This window comes from Vipera berus (assembly GCF_964194415.1).
Source record: "Vipera berus genome assembly, chromosome: 1".
NCBI classification, from domain to species: domain Eukaryota; kingdom Metazoa; phylum Chordata; class Lepidosauria; order Squamata; family Viperidae; genus Vipera; species Vipera berus.
Window position 1 is genome coordinate 61,756,623 of NC_138202.1, and position 23,526 is coordinate 61,780,148.

Sequence of the window (23,526 nt, forward strand, 5' to 3'; positions counted from 1 at the left end):
GGAGATAAATTCTTTACAAAAGATCACCAGAAAGGTGAAAGATCAGATTAATAATGATAGCTGATAGTGAAACACGTACATAGTAATCCCAGTAGGGGTGTAAAAGAAATCTACCACGATGTAATTTGTTAGTACTGTGTTTCAGTCATTGTGGGTATAATGCACATGGTGCATAAGTGACTGTCACATCAGCTCAAAAGTTACATATAGTACAATCCACATCAGCAGATTCCATCTATTCATCCTGCATTTAAAGCTCTGTGCATTTGTATCTAAAGCAGTGTTTGGCCAGTATGGTGTTTGGACTGTAAGAGGCTGACTTTTGACTGAGCTACATATCCTCATTCCAATTCAGTATCTGAAGCCAGTTGGGATTGTTTTCCCAAAACAAATAAAACCTAGAAGTATTCATGTTATAAAGAATCAAGATGGGGCACAAAATGCTGGTGGTACTTAAATGCAGTTCACCAGAGATTACACAAAAGATATACACGGCACAGGAAGTGAAGAATATTATATATTTTTTTCCCCAGTTGAAATGGAGCCACGTCCCATTACAGTGGGAAATGCTGGAGAACGTCTGTTTAGGGGAAAGTCTGGCAAAACATTCAGATGGCTGCTATGCAAACTTGCCATAAAGCCTCTTACCCAGTTTGACACCTGCCTTTTTACACACAAAAGAAGAACACAGCTCCGTTCATTTCCTAAATCAAGGAAGGCAGAAGACAATGTCAACACTTTATAGTGGTGTTTTAGATCTGCACAGCACTGGAAGGCTATAAATTTCCCTTCATAATCCATATATTCTAGTCAAGCTGGAGAACTTACTTTGCATGTTTAGCACACTGCAGTCATTGTATGGGGAAACAAGAGGAAGAGAATATCCATTCATGAAAAGGGCTGGTCTGATCAATAGCACTGTGTCCTCTTAATGAGTTTTGTTGCCTTTTTTCCTCTCCATCTCCAACAAATGGTTCGATGAAGCTCCTTACTGTTGTTCATTAATCCCTGCTTAAAGTCACAGAGATCTTGAAATCAACTGAGAGCAACTCCTGTCAGCCAGAAAAAGGGGGAAATAACAATAAATATGCCCAGGTCCAACTCTCAAACTTAACAAGCTGTATTTTGATCGTGGGTGGAGTGACGGAAGTAATAAGCAGTACAGCAAGGCAGAACATTTTTCCATCTTTTTTATTGTAATTGCTGCTATATTATAACTAACACATTCTCCTCCTGTGACACATCTCTTCTAGCAGCTCAGTTATCGACTGTCTCTAAAACCTTCTATTGTAGAGATGTGCTATTTTCAACATGACATTTCTGGTCTATTTGTCGAATGCATCACCTGTTAGTTTTAGTGTGGCTGGCTGATCCATTAAGAAGAGAGTCCAAGTCCAGAATGAGATGGGTGCTGCTGTTGCTTTTTTTTTTTTAAAAAAAGCTTTCTGCTGTTCTTTTATCTTCTCTTGTGATTCTGAGGATATTTTTTTTTCCTCTTCCCCCTCCCCTTTTCCCCCATCTCTCTTTCTTTGTGCTACAGAACTGGTGCTGAATGCTGATGAGCCATCTTTCCTACTGCAGCCTTAGACAAACATTAACTTCTCATCTCAGCCTAGTACACTTCTTTCAATTAGCTAATATCATGGGAACATTAAAAAAAATGATAGTGAACATCAATAGGTGAAGCAGAGCATAAGGGATAGATATGATGAGAATGAGGTAAAGTAAGCCAAATTTGACTGGGATTGTGGAATACGAAAAACCCTGCAGAAAGCATTGCTATAGATGGCGTCTTAAAAGCCTGAATGCTTTGGTGACAGAGATGGGTTCTCTTCTCTGTGGTCCATTTTGCAGTTGTCACAAACGTATCAGGCATGGAATGAGTTCCCTTCTTTAAACCTGGGGTTGGTGGACTGCAGCCTTGCTCAATCTACTCTGTTCATTTTATTAGAAACTACACCAACCAGCCAGAGGTAGGTTAAAAAAAAATGTGGCTGGGGAGAAGGATGTAATAAAGCTTAAGGCCACCTAAACTGCAAAACAGGAAAAAGCAAAATTAATCCATCATCCATCATCTCTTACTCCCTATGCCTGGAAGAAAATAAATCTTTGCTTCTGTAGTACTGGCCTCTTCCTTCTTCTAAAAATCATTTATTTCATCACTACCTCTATTTGCTCCATATAGCAACAACTGTTTTTTTTACAAATAATCAATCTATCCCTTTTCCTATTCTTCTTTATGTTTGTGACTGTAATCCTGTAGAACTGCTTAATTTTATAATCTACGAAAGACTAATATTTCTTGGGCAGTAATTTCATATCCATTAACTTGGGAGCTGGGCCCACTGAGTTCAATGAGACTTTTTTTTTGGGGGGGAGTCTGATTTGTACAAATAACATATAGATATTTTATTAATGGATATTCATACCTCCTGTCAAGAAATCAGGTTCTGGAAGTCACAAAGTCTGGGGAACTCTACTGCTAACTCAAAACATGAGTTATGGAGGGTCAGGTTGGCTGCTATGCAGCAGAGGGGCTGGTACAACAGCAAAAATCCCAATTAATCCCTAGAGCTCAATTTACTGAATAGGGTCTTACATCTGATGACCTATAGGGCAGAACCCCTGAAAGCCATAAGAGATTCTCTGATGACAACCCCCACACTCCACTCATCTCTCAAAATCTTGACAGGTGCCCCACTTGAAACCAGCTGTGCAAATTTCAGAAAGGGCCATGGTCCCAATTTTAGAACCCAAACAGATCTTAGTAATACATACCTGGTCAGTTATCTCCTCTATGATCAAATCATGGATGAAGGAAGCTTTATTACAGATGACCTGGAATTTAGTAGCAGCTCTGGTCTCTGGCTGTTGAAGGCCTGCTGGTATTGGGACTAAGATCAAGGAGCTGGAACCCAAAACCATTGTGAGGCATTATGAGACAATGATTCTATGGTCCCAAAGTCAGTCTACTCCCTGACTCTTGCCATATCTCCTTATATTTGATATCACCATGAGGTTATGGCCGGCCACCACCCCACAATTACAGCCCATCCTCCAAACCAAGTTTGCCAAGATCTGGGACTGAGAATTTCCAGTGTCCTAAATGTGTGTGTAGGGAGGAAACACTAAGCCCCCTAAACAATTTTGCTCCAACGACTCTTAGCATCAACAAGGTACTCAGCTTTCAATTCTCCACCCACTACCACACATTCAAACACCCAAACCCATTCAAACAACCAAACACAGGCTCTCTCCCTGCCACTCCCACCAGCAGGAGGAGGGGTCTCCTCATTCATCCCTCACCAATTCCTCCTCTCCAGAGGGAGAAATCAGATCATTCATCAAGGCACCCAACAGAACCAGATTCCTTCCTTCCTTCCTTCCTTCCTTCCTTCCTTCCTTCCTTCCTTCCTTCCTTCCTTCTCTTCTCAGGGCTACCCAGAGAGCAGGCAAAGGCAGTGGTGGGATTCAGCCAGTTCACACCACTTCTGCAGAACCGGTAGCTAATTTTTTGTTGCCCAGGCCCAGAATAGACTTCCGGAAGCAGCATCCACACAGAGAACCAGTTGTTCACATATTTGAATCCCACCACAGGGCAAAGGTGATTGTCATAGGGAGAAGTACTCCACATCAGCCTATCACTCTGTTGCCCCCCACCTCAGGCCACTGCTCATGCCTTCTAATCCCCAGTGTCCCACCCAAAAATAGAGGATATGATATAGAAAGGGAATTGCCTTAAATTCCAATTGTCCTGAAGCCATCAACAAATGCCTACTTGCTTTTTATCTAGGTGGGCTGCAGAGTGGTTTGGATGTTAAACTAAATGCCTCCTGGGTGATGGTGACTTTGCCCAGAGCTTATTCAGGTCCTTGTAGTTGCAAATGGTCCATCTCAGCCACTACTGACTTCCAGCTACAGACCAGTCCTCTGTAAGGAGTGTGGTCAGAAAATTAGCCCATAGGAAAGATAGTTCAGTAGTACAGCAAGCAAACACCATCAAATTCCAATACAATCACAAAACAGTACAAAACAATGAAAATGGCAAAAAGCAAATGTGATCATCTCTTCCAAACCTCCAATCCAACAGGGCTTTTCAACCTTTTCACCCATTGTAACACTTTTAGGATATGGCAACATCCAAGTACCACCAATCATCTAGTAAGGTGTCAAAAATTTGACGACCAAAAAAAAAAGGAAAAAAGTGATGAAGTACAGGTAGTCCTCGACTTTCAACACTTTGCTTAGTGACTGTTCGAAGTTACAATGGCACTGAAAAAAGTGCCCCCCCAAGCCACAGCTGAGCAAGACACCTGCCTGCCTGCCCAGCGGCAATATTCCTCCTGTCCGAGGTTGAGGATTGCCAGCGGAGGTGGGTGGGTATTTGGTTTTTATTCCCCCTGTCTGCTGGGTGGCTGCAGCAGGTTTTGGTCACTTCAGATGACCCTGGGACACTGTGACCATCATAAATATGAATCAGTTGCCAAGCATCTGAATGTAAATCACAAGACCCTGGAGATGCTGCAACATTCCACCTGATTGGTGCTTCTTCTGGGCTCAGAAGTGCCAGGATCAGCAATTAGCTCCAGCTGCAGCCTGGCACTGATCCTGGTGCTTTCATTGAGCCCTGACAGCCCTGCAGCTCCAGCCATCTCTTACTCAGGCTTGTGCGGTGCAGCCACCGGTTCAGCTCATTCCCCTCCCCCTCTACCACTTTTCTCAGATGGTCACGTACCACCTGCAAGGTGCCAATGTACCACAGGTGGTACCGGTACCACTGGTTGAAAATCCCTAGCCTAAGCAATTCACTTTCCCAAGTAAGCACCACCAAAAGCACACATACCATACAACTGTCCACAAACAATAATCAAGAGGACAACACAAACACAATTCCTTTTCCATCTTAAACAGAACTGGAAATTCTTTTTCAAGATGGTCAGTTCTTGCCATAAAACCATACTTGTTTATGATTTGCCAACATTATAAAATGTTGACAAAAAAGACATAGTGCCACCCCAAGATACCCCATATCCCAAGGACACATAAGTTCTTTTAAGCTGCTACAGTATCACACACCCAGCATTCAAAGAGGCAGGAAATGAGAGAATTGGGCCTGGGCACATCTAAGCCATATCAAAGGATTAGCAGCAAGGGACAGCAAGGGATAGCATCAAAATCACAAGAAATCATGATAATGCTCTAGACCACACTGGTGAGGCCATGTTTGGCAACCAGTTCTGGTCATCACAATATAAAAAGATGCTGAGAGCCTAGAAAAAATACAGAGAAGACACCAAAAAAATAAGGAGTCTGAAGGCTAAATCCTATGAAGACCAGAACTAGGTATATTTAGCATAACAAAGAGAAAGCTGAGGGAAGACATGATAGCAGTCTTCCAATACTTCAATGGCTGCCACAGAGCATTAATTTACTCTCCATAGCTCCTGAGGATAATGGGTAGAGGCTTATTAGAGGGAGATCCAATCTGGAAGTAAAGAGAAATTTCATGACAGTAGGAAATATTAAGCAATGGAACAGCTTGCCTCCCAGAGTTCTTGATGCTCCATTGCTGGAGGTTTTCAAGAAAAGATTGGACAATCAATTGTCCCAGATAGTATGAGGATTCCTGCCTCAGGCAGAGGATTGCACTAGAAGACATCCAAGGTCACTGCCAGCCTTATGATTCTGTGTATCTGTGATTATATGAAACATGTTATGGATGACAGGCAAGGATAACAAACATCAATGGAAGACTATGAATCTGGTAAGAGAACTGTTGACAGAGTATTGCAACAAAAAACAATGACACACATTAAACATAATTGCCTAGCAGATAATATTTGATTTAGTTTTATTGCTATTTAATACATTATGTATAAATATATTCTACAATACTTGTAAGATTTTCACTGGAGAAAACCTTTCACTGGAGATAATATCTTTAAAGCTGACCTAGCTGGAAAAAAATCTGTGAAAATGCCACATACATTATATTACAAAAATATAATATTTATACATAATGTATCAAACAGAAATCAAACTAAACCAAGTGTGATAACGGAATCTGATTGGGTATTCTTTTAAGATAAGGGATAGGGTAAAATAAATTGGGACCACTGTGATGTGGGAAAGAGAAATCTCTCGCTCTCTCTTTCACACAGAAACATTAGTTAAGCAACGTGAAGCACTCTGGGAAGCTAGTATTTGTCTCATTAGGAAATAATATATATGCATCCAGGGATTGAAAATAGTTCACAAAATTCCAACTTGTTTGACCTTAAGTGGCAGCAGAGAAGGAATGGGGCCAATCTCCATTCTCATCTCCATTCTCTGTAGAGGATACCACTGTGCTAACATCTGGACAATCTGTCCTATCCTCAGCACAGACAAAGCTATGCGCAATATTAGCAGCTGGTTCACAAATGCAATGAAACAAACAAAGTAGCATCCACACTCCTCGATGGGACTCTGAGATGTAAAAAACAACAAACATATTTATTGAACGTTCTACAAATCTACTGTAATGAGGGTGATGTAATGAAGAAAATCCCCTCCCTCCAGTGTTAGTTTTCTATCAGAATGAAATGGAAGGATTTAAACTTTGTTCCCTGAGGTTTTTTGCATAGTTGTTGGTAGTTGTTGTTATTGTTGTTGTTGTTAACCAAGACTTCAGGGTATTCTTCCCTCTGTCCATGAATTTTCATCCTGACCTGCTGGATGACCTTGGATTTCATTACTATAATCTCCAGAGCAGTCCTACCATTAGACATGGTGAATTAACTGCCTCCAGCAGATGTTGGAAAAGAATAGCAGTGATAATTCCCCACCCATGTCGTATGAGTTCTTATTTGTGTAGGGACGTAGGGAGGGGAACTATACTTGTAATGGAGTAAGCTTTATTATGTCTTTGTGTGAAGACGCAAACTATACTAGGGCGCTCATGTCTGTCTCAGGTTCTATGCCTTGGCCTGAATAAGTTTGAATAAATCATAGAAATGGAAGGACTATGTGGGCCATATCATCCAATCCCATGCTCAACAGTGAAATCCAAATTAAAGTATCTTAGACAGAGGGCTATTTAACTACTGATTCAACACATTCAGTAAAGCATAGCCCACCACCTCTCTGAGTAACTGTTTTCACTGTCAAATTGTTCTTGCTGTTTGGAAGTTTATTTTAACATTAGTTTAGTGAGAATCTGATTTTCTGTAACTGAATTATTCTGTAGTGTTATAAGAGAGAACATATAGCTCAGAGTTGAGATAGTGGAATCTTAGTGCTTGCTGATCATGATTTTCTTCTTGCAGATGTTTCATTACCAATCTAGGTGTCAGAATCCATTTATATCATATTCATAAATGGAATGTTTCAAACATTATTCCATGGATTCTGCCATCTCCCGAAGAGAAGAGAATAGATGTGTATTGAACTGGTATTAAGCATTTCAAAGGAAAGGAGAAGCCTTTTGAACTGGGGAAACAAAAGGGGGGGGCTAGCATCTGGCTTGTGTCATGGAAGAGAGCAATAAACATGAAGGGTCCTAAGTTCCTTTTTCCAACAAGAGGGATGATACGAGATAAAGGATGGGGGACTGACCAAATGGGGTTAAGGGGGGTTAAACCGGGAACTCTTTATAAGGGTTTACTTCGTGGAATAATATTAAGTCCTGTCTCGTTTCCTACAACCAAGCATGTCATAGTAAAGATTCTTTTTGGAATAGATTTGACTCCAAGAATTTTGTCTTCCTAAGACGTGGTTTGGGGTGGGTCCTGACACTAGGCAACATTTTCAGTGGAGATAACAAAAGGGAGTAAGGATGACGGAAAAGTCAACAACTCTACACCCTTATGTCAAAGTATTGAGGATGTTACTTATATTAGTAATGAAATTTCTGTAAGAAGATAACCAAGATCCCACCCTCATTATCTGTGTCCTGTACTCCAGAGCAGAAGATTTTCTGTCTTGCTCTTCCAAAAGTTTTCATACTTTCAAACATTTGGAGACAGTTACCACATTCTCCTTTCAATAGAATAAAATGAAATATCTCCCTTAATGTGCCTTCATTGGACTGTTAGTTCTTTGATCAGAACTAAATCTCTTGGCCTTCTCTGGATCGTTTCCTATATTTCTAAATGTATCTTGAAATATGGCACCTAGAATCACACTCTGAAATAGGGTCTGACCAAAGCCAAAATAGCTGAAACAGTTTCTTCCCATGATTTAGTAATTATCGTTCTGTTGAGACAGCCTAAAACTGTATTTACCACCTTTGCAGCTACTTCATACTGCTACATGCAGTGTGCAATCAACTGCTATTCTAAAATCTTTTACAAAAGTAGATTTCTGTCATCCTCCACAGATGTATTTCCTTAAAGAGGAAGTTTCCTGAGGTAGGAATGTTCACCTTGTGTCCATTATAATTCATTCTGTTACTATCAGCACATGTCTCTAAAATATCTTAGAATTTTATTCGTGTTCTCTAGGTATTAGCTACATTACCCCAGATTTGTGTTATTTGCAGTTTTGATAAGCATCCCCTCCACCTCTTGAACCAAGTCATTAATGAAAATATTGAAAAGCAGAAGACCCAGGAAAGAGCCCTGTGGGAGCACACTTGATTCTTCTCTCCAAATTGCTGAGGAACCACAGATAAACACTCTCTGAGTATGATTTTCAAGCCCCCTAGGTATCCACTTAATTATCATGCCACCCAGACAACCTTTAACTAGTTTGATAATCAGTATATCATGGAGTACTGGTGTGAAATGCTTTGCTAAAGTCAAGGGTTATTATCTGCACAGCACTTCCTCAATCTATTAAGGAAGATGCCCGCTTTTAAAAAAAAAATAATCTGGAATGACCTTAAGAAATCTGTGCTGACTGCTGGTAATTATTATTTTGTTTTCATGGTGTTTATAAAATGATCTCTTTCTCGTGAATGAAGGCAAAATATATATGTCTCAGGATAATGCTGCAAGATCCAATCTGAGTCGGTCACAGGGACCAAAGGTTTATTCTTCTAAGCTTTTGAGCTCATGCTGCAGCCCATCCACAGGGAACTTCTCTCACTCCAGAAATTCTCTTTTTGTTTCAACTAGAATCTCCTAAACCATCAGTGTCTGACTGATTAGTGTGTAATTCTTGGGAACATCCTTTTTCCAGTTTTGAAAGTAATTCTTAGGATCACCTCATTTCCATTTTCCTCCAATCCATCCACACTTCAACACTTCTAAATTTCTCAAAGATAATAGGTAAGATTTCAACTTGACCATCAGCTACTTTCTTCAGCATCCTCTGATACAATTAATCTACTCCTAGAAATTTTACTCATTTAAAATAGAATGAGTCTCTCTGACAATGTTTCTGTCAATTTTAAACTTCAGTCCTGTCCTTTCTTCTTCTTCTTCATAATACCCTAGTTTGTTTTTAGTTCTTTTGATTGAAAAAAGCTACGCCCAAGTAGGAACTGAACAGCTCTGTCTTTGTATTTATATAGCTCTGTATTTTACTGCTTTTACAGAGTAGCCAGTGTACATTTTTTTTAATTATGAATGTATTTGGTGACTTCCTCTTTCTTTCCTTCTCCTTACTATTTTTATAATCTTTCAGTAACCTAAGATCATTCATACTCCAGGGTATGCTTCCATCCTAGCTGTCTGGTTCTCTTTTTTATTCTGGCCTTTTTTTCATTTTCTGTATGTGCCTCTTTTTATTCTTTCCATTCCTGCCCAATGGAATTTGGAAGGAATTATTTAAAGCATGCTGGGACTTGTCTATCTGGCAATCTATCACCAGAAGTGAAACAGAACAGGACCACATTGGGGTAGTGGGGAAACTAGGAAAAGAAATATAAGGGGGGGGGGGGAAACCCACATTGCCTTCTTTCCTACAATGGGCAAGCAGTTCAACTCCCATTATTTTAAGTCCCCTTTTCTTCTGATCATTTGAGCCAGAAATAGTATATGCAGCCCACTCTGTGCTTTCCAGCATACAGATATACTCAAATACAGAGAGATACAACACAAGGAGGGGGTCGTGGTGCAGAAATAGACACAGATGCAAAGCATATAGAGTAGAGCCTTGTACTTACATATAAACAGAGCCAATACATATGAATTCACCCTCATTAATCCTTGGTGAGAAAGTGTGCACATACACATAAACAACAAACAGGTATCCACACACTCATATCCAACAGCTTACGGTACTTGGAAACACAAAGGAAAATACCTGTCTCCTATGAATACTGATGAACCCTCTAAATCAGGGGCTCCAACTTATGAGCCGCAGCCTGGTACTGGGCTGTGGCCTATTGGCCACTGGCCCCCAGGAATGGCTAGTCCTCACCCCCCCTACACACTTGTGCTAGCGGCGCCGTGGGTGTGCATGGCCCACTCACGCATGCGTGTGGGTGCTAGCATCTCCCACCATGCATGTACCTGCTTGCATGCGGCCCACTTACATAGGCACTAGCACCCCTGCCATGTGTGCGCCTGCTTGTGCATGTGCACACAGGGGCACGCATGCATAATTTCTGTGCTCCTCCATTTCCCTCTGGGCTGCCAACCCAGAAAGTTAGGGGAGCTCTGCTCTAAATACTATATTAGTGTGTACATGGAATTTATAAGCCTTTTTTCCCCTGAATATGGATGAGTAATTTAAACAGCCCCATTTCAGCAAATCTTCCATTTTCCACCATGTACATGTCTTAGAACTGAAGTCCCCATTTAGATTTTCATTTCTGTACATCCAGATTCAGTTTAAAGCCCTCCTAATAAATCGTGCAGCACTTTGCCCCAAAACATTTTTAGTCTTTGTGAGATCCATCCCATTTGATTCCAATAGTTCAGGCATGTCAAACTTGTGACGTCATGTGATGTTGTGCGACATATTGTGACTTTTTCCCCATTGCTGGCAATGGGGAGGGTGCAGTTTCGTCATGATGCATCCGGCCCATGGGCCGGCAGTTTGACATGCCTGCAATAGTTCATCACATAGATAATGCAAACTAGCATCCCAGCAACTAGATTTCTCCTATTGACACAATTTGTGTAGGCAGTCATTGATTTGCAGCATTCTTATTTCTCTTTTAGGTCCTCTTCCATGGACTAGAAAGATGGATGAAAATCCTATCTGTATTCCCAGGTTATTGAACGTTATTTTAAGATTTTCAAACCTGTGTTGATATTGTTATTGATGTTCTTTGCAGTATTTTTAGTCTCATGTGTATTAGCAATGAAGGGATGATTGTCAAGGGACATAATCAATCTTGAAAATTTATTTTATTTATTTATTTTATTTTATTAGATTTATATACCGCCCTTTCCCGAAGGACTCAGGGCAGTTTACAGGGCATTTTAAAATCACACCAATATAAAATACAAAGTTAAAAGACAATTAAAAGATTAAATTATCCCTGAAAATAAAACCCCAGTTAAAATTCTCAGCCTGGGTCAGAGAGCTCAAAGAGCCAAGTCTTCAGGTCCCGGCGGAATGAACGTAGGTCAGGGGCAGTCCTGAGCTCCATGGGCAGCTGGTTCCAGAGGGCAGGCGCACCCACAGAGAAGGCCCTCCCCCTGGGTGTTATCCGCCGGCAATCTTTTACCAGCGGCACCCTGAGAAGACCCTCCCTCTGCGAGCGCACTGGACGAAGGGAACTCCTTTTCCTTCAGTTTATGAATCAATGAATCTGGTCAGCATACATTTACTTCAGTTCCTTTTAGAAGTGAGTTGTGGATTATCACAACTCTTCCTTTTGTTTCTTATAGCACTCGGTTGTATCCTTTTGCCCTGTAGGAATCCATTGTCCTTTCTCATTCAGTAGCATTTCTTTTTCTTCTCTGCGAACTCAGAGCTAGTTTTATCAGAGTCTCAAAACTGTTTTTCAGTTCCAAGGATGTAAAATATCTTCTGTGTCTCTTGCTTCTAGTTACGACTCTCTACTGTTAGGCTTGCTGCTTTATCTGACTGTTTTCCTTACAGAGAGTTGTGTCTACTGACACTTTCTGTGATATTCTTTGTTTGAATTGATAAACTTTTGTTCTTCCTTACCAGATGAAGTATATCTATTTGCTGCTCGGATCGTTTGACTTTTTGTTTAAGGACTGCTGCAAATTTCATTTATTATAAATATATCCCAAAACTGTTTTCAGGCAGAAAAACCAACTTACTATAGGCCTTGCAAGTTATATCTGCTGATGTATTTCACAAGCTAAAGTTGAATTAAACAGAGAAATAAAAGCCTCAGGTTTTCAGATGAGTCAATTACCAAATCTCGAGGGGGAAAAAAATAGGGATTCCTTTTTAAACTTTCCTGACAAGCTCTTGCTTGCTTACCCTCTTTGCTTAGTTGGTGAGTTACTCCGTGGAACCTGGCTGTTTTATATTATTCTTACAGTCTCTGCAAGTCAGAGGTTCCTTCATCTTCACTGTTAGCTTTGACACCTTAAAAATCAAAGACAACCTTCATCTTGATTTTGCTCTATGTTTTGTTTTTTTAAAAAAAAAATCCTGTTCAACTTGCCCTTTGAATTATCTCTGCTCCCAGAGATAAGAATTAAGGAAATCCTACATGATTATCATGACCAATACACTCAGAGAACCCCACTTTAGCTGTAATATATGGCATTCTCTTATATGGTTATCTAAGCCAGTTTACTCAATCCAGTTTTCTGGATGTACACAATATGCTTATCAATAGGTTAATCATAAGAACCTAAGAAAAACTCTTGCCTAATCAAGTCACTGGCCCGTCCATTTTTGGTAATCTGTGTCATATAGTGGCCATCTGGATGTTTTGGGGAAGCTTACAAACCTGGCTTGGAAAACTATATCCCCCATATACTGTTGCCTCCCAACAATCAGTATTTAACACATACTGTTGTGAAGAGCAGCCATAACGTTTTAGCCATTGATAGATAAATCTTCCACAAATTTGTCCATTTTAAAACCAAATTGACAAATATTACTGCAGTTATTGGCAATGAATTCCAAAATTTAACAATGTGGTTATGTGAAAACAGAATTTCCATCTGACCGCCCTGGACCTCCTATGAATCTACTGATGGGTCTGTTTTTGGATAACGTGGTAAGCTAAAGTACAGCTGACTATTTTGTGGCTTGTGCAAAGACAGCCATTATTTCTTAAACCAAAAGCCAAGAATAGGAGGAAGATGAGAGATGTAGATCACTATTTTTGAACAGAAGTGGGTTATCCCTTCTCATCTTACTCTGCACGCGAGTTTTTATTTTTCATTTCTTTCAGTCCAGGTAGGCTACATGCCAAGCAATTTAGCCACATTTCAGGAAAGGACAAGTTGGCTAAGAATGCCAATGTGATTTTAGAGGGTGAAAGTTCATAGAGAAGTTAAGGATGGGTGCCATTCATAGCCTTTGTTTCCTTATAATCATCCATAATTCACTTCAAATCTTGCAAGGGCAAATGACAATATCAATGTTTTTTAAACCACCAGGTGAGTGATATAGCCAAGAAATAAAGTGTTAATGTGGAAACTCATATCTACATACCTGTTTGCATGGTTGGGTCCTCTGAAACTGATTTCAAAAATTGATTCCTGCAAACACTCATTTATTCAAACAAATGTGTTATTTATTTTCAAAAGGGAGAGGAAAAAGAGAGATGATGGTTATTTAAATTTTCTGTCTGAAAGCACTGTGTAAAGTAAATCTCCCTTGACTTGTTACTGTCAGTTGCCAATCTCATTATTTTAAGCTCAGACTGCTGGACTCCTGCTGTGGTATGATGAGTGCTAGGAGAGATATTAGGAAAATAAAAGGAAGAGTACAAAAGTCAGCAGGAATCCCAATTCGAGAAGCGTTCAGAGAAACTCCATCTGGTCTCTGCAGCCGCAGCTTCAAATCCTGATAGTAGGATTATAGCACCTCTCTGTGGCCTCTTGTTGAGCTTCAACTTTTATTATGAAATGAAAATATTGGATCTTTTCCTTCCTTTCTTTGGGAAATAATATGCATCTTTTAAATCCAGAGGGAAGACTCCTATTCTATCTCAATTTGAGTAATGATTTTTTTTTCAAATAAATGAAGGAATAAATGTGACGTAGCAAAGTGAGGGAAGAAGATAGTGAGTGTTGTGTTGTTGTATAACTTACTATCATTGGTTAACTGCGCACATTAATGAAAGCAGGGAATAAATTTGCGGGTATTTTTTCAGGAGGCAATAAATGTGTTTTTATCATTATCTGATGTTTATCTACCTGTACTTTTTCCTTTAGCTGTCTACACAGTCTGGCATCTGCTGTGGAACAGAGTATTCAGGTTGTGTGATGAAGCCTTTAGTAACAGCCTTATATAGGACTGATAGAAATATGTATATTCAGGAAATGACCAAATGTACACTGGAATGTGAATATGAAAAGAGTGGTTTCATGACAAAATCTCTAATGCTAACCATCATGCTCTAACTACCATCAATAACCTTGCTTTAAGGCAGCTTAAATTATTATGATCGGAAAGAAGTTAGGTGGCACAATTTGTTGGGAACAGAAGAACAACTTTGATTCTTGACATCATGGCCAGGGAGGTTCAGTACCTCCACTAGATTGAAACAGAACACTCCTAATAGGTCCAGCTTGAACCAGTGGATTTTTGAAGATTATGCTGTGTAATTGTAATACTGCAACTCAAACTGAAAGTCTTCCAATAACTATTCCACATTAGGCCACCTCAACTGAATTCTGAAATAGATTTGACATTTTATATTCAGCTACAGATTTTTGAAAAATTACATGTGTCTAGCTTCATGTGACATATCATAAGTATAGCTTACCACCACAATGGCTGAATCCACTCAACACTGGTTAGTTAGACATCATTAAATCTGACTTCACTCCTGACACCTAAGAAATGGACAAACATTTGCCATTTCAATCTGTCTGTAGTAACAACCTATAGCCCCTCCAAGGACATTTCAATAACATCTTTGATCTCATATATCCAGCTTATTCATTGCCTGTCCCTCCTACCCTTAATCTTGTCAAACATAATATTTTTCCCTAAACCATTATGTGCTCAAAGTATGTGACTTTCTGCTTGCTTCAGGAGAGCAGTCAGTCCCGATTTGGTCTCCAACTAATTGATTAGTTCACCTTGCTGTCCATGGTATTCTTAAAAACTGTCTCCAGATCCTTAATTCAAGAACTTCTATCCCTTTTCTCATTCTTATTACCCAGTTTTCCTATAGCTACCACTGCCTGAGCTATACTGAACTTGTCAGTGAAATATACTTCATGTTCTTGTCTAAGTTTGTTATTGCCTTCTTTCTTAGGACTGATCTCCTCTTTAATTCTCTAATACACTTCCAACTTTATTCTTGAACTCAAAGAAATAAAACTTTCTACAACCATTATTTCTTTACCATCAGCTCTAGATCACTAAACATGCAGGTTGATATGAAGTTGTTGTTTTTTTTTTTCATTTTTAGTTTCCAGTTTAATGAGTGCACAGATAAAAGTGGTATTATCTGCATGCTATCTCAGGTTGTTAATAGAATTTTGATTTCAGCATTTCTTTCAATCATATCATTTTTATAATGTTTACCATATAAGTCACATAAGTACAGAAAGTGCCACCATGTCCCACTTCCTTTTCTATTGCTATTTTAGATGCCTCATATTTTATATTTCATAAGTTTAACACTATTGGAATGAATATATTTTTTCTGATCTTATGCCAATCTATAATCAGAACAAGATTTGAATTCTAAACTACTCTGTTTTTTCAGTTGTTACAGACACTTTTTATCCATTCTACAGAAGAACCCATATAACATACTAAGACAAAAACTAAAAATTGTGATTATTCAGCACAAAAATGTGAAGTAGGTCACTGTGAAGTGGTGAAATTGGGAAATAACCTCTAGAAAGGGTTTATTTGAATTTTTTAAAATAGTTTCTAAGAATGCCCTAGGGAAGCATGTCAAAATACAAGGAATATATTAAGTACAGGAGGTCTATTATATTTTGTTCACTCTGGTTCTTCAAACAATGAAAACTCCAGAGGTACAAACATTTCACCCAGGGGTTAATTTCCTAGAATTGAGTTGCTGGAAGTTTATGTTATTTAATACTATATCATTTATTTATTTATAAGCCTTTGGTGTTGTACATGCCCATGGAGCTTTGTGGCGGGATAAAGGTTTGATTACAGAAAAAGCTAAACAGATTAAATATGGAGAAGAAATATTGCAGAATTTGGATGCCATTTGGAAGCTAAGAATGATTTACTAGTAGGATGCAGGCAGATGGGTCTCTTTCGACTTGAGGGAAGCTAAACCTTCTGGAAGAAGGATCTCCAAAATCAAATCTGTGAGAAGCCAGTGGTTGATTTGTAGGTTGTAGTCACATTAACACAGTGTCTGTTGCTTCAGACCCTTCCATCTCCACATTTTGTTCCATGATCAACCATTTCATAATCTAGGTCATTTGAATATTTGTATTGGCATGGAAAAGTATTAAGTTCGCAGAATAACCTCCCACACTTTACATCCTCTCATGCACATGAAATCTTTACATCATTTTCCTTTCTGCACTAGAAAACACTTTGGCTGGTCTCGTTAATATCAAAACATGCATCTTGAGCCACAGTTGCACCTGACCCCCCAGAGAGCAATACATTGGTGATACATGATGGGGCACTGCCATCTGCACTTGTAGCAGTAACCGAAGTTGTGTAGGCATTCGTATGGAAGAAATCTGTAGGACATTCAGCAGATTGGCCAGTGCAGTGTTCAGGCAAGTCACACTCACTCCTTGCTGCCTGGCATTCTGTTTCTGTTCCCCTAAATCTGCATTGTTTACAACACTCTCCAGATTGACACTCTACCCATGAGTGTAGTTTACACGATGCAGCATTGCAGCACGGATTTCGACAATTTCTAGGAGAGACACAGTCACATTCTTCTCCCACCTCCAAAAGTTCATTTCCACAAACTGCAGGGGAAACAATATCTGTGCTCAAGGGTTCATTAAGAATGCATTGTGCGGTATGATTAATAAGATACCTCCTATGTTCAGCCTTACTACAATTGCTGAACCAATTGGAAAGTTGATCGCTTAGCACAGAAGCCATAATGCATGAGTTAGCACCACAAGTACAGGAATTTCCATCATGATTAATGCCCAGATTATGACCCATCTCATGGGCCATTGTAATTGCAACCATAAAATTTATTGCACTATGATCCTGAACAATTCCTGCAGAAAGCTTCGGGTGGCACATGCTGCTCACATTAGCTAATCCTATAGTTCATCCACTGTGAGTAACTGAGCATTACCATGCCTTCTGCGATTCAGCAAGACTGTCTCTCTCCATTCTCCAAATAAGTCCAAAGTAACAGTTGCTGTTGACTGCATATTAATCAAATCTGTGTTAGACCAAATTTCTAGGCCGGTCAATGCTACACAAATATTCAACGATATGTAAATCTCATTTAAAGTGTTGACAATTTCATATACCCAGCTGTTCATCTCTACCCCTAGCCAACCCAGTGATGCCCTTGATGTGATGTCCCGGTGCCTGGAGGCGGTGCGGGTCTGGATGGGAAGGAATAGGCTCAGGCTTAAAACCTCCAAGAACGAGTGGCTGTGGATACCGGCATCTCGTATGGTTCAACAAGTTCCATCTCTTTTGATGGGGGGGAGGCACTGCCCCCCTCAGAAAGGGCCCGCAACCTGGGTGTCCTCCTGGATTCACGGCTTAATTTGGAAGATCATCTAACAACCGTGACCAGGGGGGCCTTTGCACAGGTTCACCTCGTGCGCCAGTTGCGCCCCTTTCTGGACCGAGATGCCCTATGCACGGTTACCCATGCCCTCATCACTTCTCGCCTGGATTACTGCAATGCTCTTTACATGGGGCTGCCCTTGAAGTGCACCCGGAGGCTTCAGCTGGTGCAAAATGCAGCCATGCGGGTGCTTGGGAGTATCTCGATACTCCCATGTTACACCACTCCTCCGCAAGCTGCATTGTCTTCCAGTTATCCTCCGGGTGCGATTCAAGGTGCTGGTAATAACCTTTAAAGCCCTACATGGCTTAGGCCCGGGGTACTTGCGAGACCACCTGCTGCCATTATCAACCTCCCATTGCCCGGTTCGCTTCCACAGAGTCAGCCTCTTCAGGGTGCCGTCGGCCAGGCAATGCCGTCTGGTGACCCCCAGGGGGAGAGGCCTTTTTGATGGGCTCAACTGATTCCCAGGTAGTCTGGGTTACCCCACACATTTTTGGGGTCTCATCCTCTTTTTCTATATTTTCATATATGTAAACTGCATGGGCTTCACTGTCAGAAAGCTTCAACGGTTCAATAAAGTATGTCTCCCCTTGAAGCTTGAAATGTCCTATCAAACCATTGCATGCACTGATGCTTGCACTTGAGTTAGCATCATTCTGGATGCATCCATGATAATAGCAATGATCCTCAACCGGAGGGTTTGTTGTAATTTCTCTGTCATCAGGGGACTAATGAGTCTCACTGTAATCTTCTGAAAAAAGTCCTTTATTTTTTTCCAGGTGAAGGACCACAGGCTCTCCATTCACTTTAAATTCATATTGCATGATGTCTTCATACTTTTGCTCAGGCTGCTGAACTGCTCCTTTGGGCAATGCAGTGACTTTTTGTGGATACACTACTTCATAATCATTAATGTTTCCAGATTCCAGGATTATAGAGCTCCCTTGATATGGAAAAACTGCTAAGCATATAGTTACCAAGAGAACTTTGATCATTTTGGAGGCTGGATTTGATTTGAAGACAGGCAATCTCTTTCTGCTTTTAAGCCAACTTGAACTCTTCTCCTGTTGACTTGCAGAGGATCAGTGTGATTAAGGCCTCTAAATTGATACCACCTGGCTACATTCCATGACATGATGTTTAAAGTGTTTTTCTTGCACTGGCCTTCATATAGTCAGTTCAAGTTCTCCATAGGGGCATTTGTTGGAGGATAGTTATAATAATTGTTGTTTGATGCATTAGATTGAGTAGTTGTTGTCAATGCTTCTTTTAAACCATCCAGTCTCTGTGTATTATTGCTCATGGTCTGAGAATACATCGTTAAAGTCTATCAACATTTCTTCTGGCACACCCTCAGCAGACTGTGGGTGGATCAATTCTCTGTTTTCTCAAGGTCAATTCAGTTGCCCCTGCTTCAAACTTATCAGTATGAGGTCTGTTGCCGCTTGAATTTAAAGCAATAGTTCCCTCATGGAGAGACTGAACCAGGAGTGGGCACAGGTTCCCTGAGTGGAAGACACATATTGGAAATATTGAAAAACTGCTCAGGAAGTGCTTCATTCTAAAAAGCATTGAGGGAATTATGGACTGCTTGAAGGATAACAAAATTCGCATACATTGCCTTCTTGCTGGCAACTACTCTGCATATAATAAATCAATCTGAGTATACTCACAGTGGAGCAGCTGGCTCAGAGACTGCCTAACAGCTTTTCTATCACTCCAATGTCCTCTATTCCTTCTGTTGTCATAGATTTGCAAGGTAACCTGGTTGGTCTGTAAACTGAGGTTATAATGGTCACCTCTAGAACTATCTGAATGAGTGTTGTTTTCTTTGTGGATATTCTTTCCTCTCTCATTTATAGAAGGGAGAGAGGGAACTATTCTAGTTTCAATTTCTGCATTAGCCATCCCATTTCTATCGTTATGTCTCCTCATGGGTTCTTCTGCAATGTTTGTTTGACTGCTGATAAACTTTGCAAAAGACTCAAGCAGTCAACCTTATTTGTGACAATTGATAAAAGTTCGTAGATTGAATTTACAGTTTGAGCTGTGAGCAAACATTGTCTGGACAGGAGATCTGTTTCATTCTCCCTTACTAAGTTTGTTACTATCCCATCCTTTGCAGGAAAAGAGGGTGCTGAATTCTATATGCTGTTAGCTTTCAAGTTCAGTTTGAAAATCCCATTCTAATGAGTCACATACAGATGAGTTACTTACTGGAGCAGACTGTCTATTTGCAGCAAAATCTTCCATTTTCTGCTGCTTCAGTGGCTTGGAAGAACTCTGTGCTGCTGAGTGAACATGCTGTCTCTTTCTCCTTTTCCCCATTCTTGGTAATCCTGGCTTGTAGAGTTGTTAAAATGTAGGTAAAACAATGGTAGCCTCTCCAGTATATATCCTTTATAAAAAGTCTTTGACTATTATAAAAAGTCAAACAAGGGTTAAAACAGATTTAAAAATAGGTTAAAATGGGTTAAAAATAGGTTAAAAATGGGTTAATAGTCGGTTAAAATGCAGTATTGAAAAGGGTTAAAAAGTTAAAAGAAAAAGAAAAGAAAAAAAGTTTTTACTTTTGGAGGAGCTCTTTACAGCCTTTTCTCCACTGTGTTTTTTAAAGAAACTGTAGCTGGTTTGGGGGTATTGGATTTATTGTATTGTAAGCCACCCAGAGTTATTTTGGATAGCGAGATGGGTGGCATATATATTTAATAATGTTGGAGACTGGCCAAGCCAGAGGGAGGAGTCAAATGGGGAATTAGTCTGGAATCTCTATGTAGTCACAAGAGGACAATGTCTATTCTCCCCTTTAATGCCACTGAATCTTATCTAATCTTACCCAGGTTCAAACTGTCAATCTGAGAAGATTCCTATCCACAGTCTTCAGCAATAAAACAGCTAGTCAAATTTTCCACATGTGGATCTGGTTGTTTGCACCTAACAAATAAATAAACAAAACAACAGAATGTACACTAGAACATTTTACAAAAAGAGAATACAGGTGGGACAAAAGGGTGTCCATTCAAATATTTTTTGTGAGTTATTTATTTTTGTAGCACAATGAGCTATCTGCAATGCTAACCTTTTTTCAACCAGTTTAGGTTACTATTGCTCATAGATCATAGTTTTGATCAGGATAAAATTGTCCTTACTGTGATAATTATTGTGATTTAAAGCATCCCACCCCAACCTGATACCTGTATTCCTGGTTGCAAATTAAAGAAGTTGTAGTTCCAATACATGAAGAAGTCAGTGAATATTTAGATTATGCCCAATACTGAGCTTCTTAGAATTAATGCTTACTTCTTATTTGTACATCTAACCCTTTCTTTGCCATATGCCTTTTCAAAAAGTAAATAAGCATTACTGCCCCTATTAATATTCACCAGGAACAATTTTTATGGCCTTCAAAATCTGAATAAGGACTTACTGCATAGAAAATAGAAGTAATATTTGGAATTGTTTAATAATCCTTCCTTCCTTCCTTCCTTCCTTCCTTCCTTCCTTCCTTCCTCCTTCCTTCCTTCCTTCCTTCCTTCCTTCCTTCCTTCCTTCCTTCCTTCTTCTATATAGTATCTTGTAATTGTCAAAACTCAAATGTGTTCAATATTGTAAGAAACAGCATCAAACTGGACGTTTGGGTATGTATAAAAATTATACTCAACAAAGTTTGTATTAAAATAATTCACTTCGAATCATATATTCATGATTCATTTAAAAAGAAAACCTCCTGGAATTTCAAGATTATAAAGTTAAATAGTTCAGAATATGTCAAGGACCATTAACAAAAGTTCTCTCATCTTGACTTTAAAAAGATTATACCAAAATGTTTATAGAAAGACAAGGAGCATAGGTCAGTGGCCTCAAAGACCCCCAGTACTTTTTCCAATAATGAAACACTCCTACTGAAAATTCCTGCAATTCAGATGAAAAATTATCATTTTAAATGCTCAAAAGTTCAACTAATTTAGTAGAATTAGTTCTAACTCTTATGAGTTCTTCTTAGCCTGCCACCTCTAGTTTCCTCTGTTTTTGCAGAGGTCACTCTTCAAGGAGTATAGCAAATGACTACTGTAATATGAACAGATAAGAGATTTTTGTATTTATTTTAAAACTGAAATCGGCTTCTCTATTCTTTGAAGTGTAAGCTTCTTTATAAATTTCATCCAGACAATTTATGTTAAAATGACTTATAAAAGCAAAAAGCTGTGATGTGACCATAGAATCCAAATGGTGTTTACTACCCATTGGGAATTTTCTGAATGGGAGCGGGGGAGAAGACTTCAGCTTAATACAGTCATTCTAAAAATGGATTGTTGTATAAGCTATTTGCTAGTTTTATTGGTACTGTACTTCTTTCATCTAGAAACAATGTCCTTGATATGTTCCATATTTTTAGCAAGGACTAGGACTGGAGTCTAATTTTAATTCTCTAAGGCAAGTGAGCGACAATGGGAACCAAGACATTAAGCCAAATGTTGCATCTACCTTCCCATAGAATGTCCTTGTAGTGGTATATAAGCTAAACTATTAAGGAGTTATCTCATCTTGCCAAGGCCCAATCTTTTCCTATGTTAAATGGTTTCCTTTTTCCTTTAGCAATCTAAATCAAATGCTTAAAAGCAGTTTTTGGAGAACACTAACCAAAATGTAAGTGAGTCATATAAGATAGATTGAGACACCTCAGTGCAGTTGTGCCAATAACCATAAGCAAATGCTCTCATTTGAGAAGACATGCACAATTTAAAACGTTATTTTATTCTTTGCAAAAATATTGTGTGTGGGAAAAGTTTTAATTCTCTTTCTAAACAACTGAGAGAATCTTTGTTTTCCAATCTAAAGTCACAGTGCAATGGGAAAAAGGTTATCTTGACCTGCTTAAAAGATAGAAATATCAAGTAAGGCAGAGCAAAGGTGAAGAGAAAGAGCTAGAAGTCAATAAATAGTTAGTTAGAATGGAGCAAGGAAGGATTATTTTGCATCCTGGTTATGAGAACAAAATAAGTCTCTACTCATGGGAGAAGCAGAGGACATAGGAAATATAGGGAACTAATAGAAAAGATTCTTTTCTAGCCATAAGAGAGTGACATTGGGAGTAAAAAAAGATGTTAGAACAACATATCTAAGAATTTACGTGCATACCCAAGAATGTCAGCCCCCACCCCCAATCAAGAAAGGCACATGGTAGTTCTTCCAAGTAAATTTGCAAAGAGTCTTGCCAAAGTAAAGCAATCCACTATCTGCACAAGCCTAGACTCAGAGAACTATTAGAGAAGGTGTTTTCACTCTTTCTCTCATACAAACTATCTGAGTGAGCTGTCTCTTACTCTTCTGGAATGCACATCTTTTCTCCTGGGAATCCAGACCAGTCAGTCCACTACACAGAGCTAGTACAGGCTCCAAACCTTTACTTAAGACCAGTCAGCCAAATGAGCTGTCCAGGGTTCTTACAAGGAGTGGCCATATAAGTCTTAAATAAATTAAGAAAACATACACACATACACACACACACACACACACACACACACACACCAGGAAAGCAACTTCTATTCGTAATTTCATCTTACATGTCAAATGTTATGCTTGGCCAGCATAAGAGGTGCTGTCTAGTTCCCCTATTAGACGTCATTATAGACAAAAGCCTACATTCCAATTGGCTAAACAAAGGAGATAAAGAAACAGGGGAACATAGAAACCAAGAGTTACAATAAGCACAGGATAAACACCAGACCATTGCTTTGGCCAAAACTGAAATTGGTCCAAAG

At 39.4% G+C, this 23,526-nt stretch overlaps 1 pseudogene across 1 annotated transcript; it reads right to left on the reverse strand.

Annotated features, from left to right (window-relative positions):
- Positions 1-16,566: 16,566 nt before the first annotated feature.
- LOC308666039 (zinc metalloproteinase-disintegrin-like HR1b) lies at positions 16,567-18,832 on the reverse strand (annotated as a pseudogene). The gene is made up of 2 exons: positions 18,189-18,832; positions 16,567-17,276 (listed from the first exon to the last, which is right to left on the reverse strand). The product of its transcript is annotated as a zinc metalloproteinase-disintegrin-like HR1b (transcript).
- Between the last annotated feature and the right edge of the window lie 4,694 nt (positions 18,833-23,526).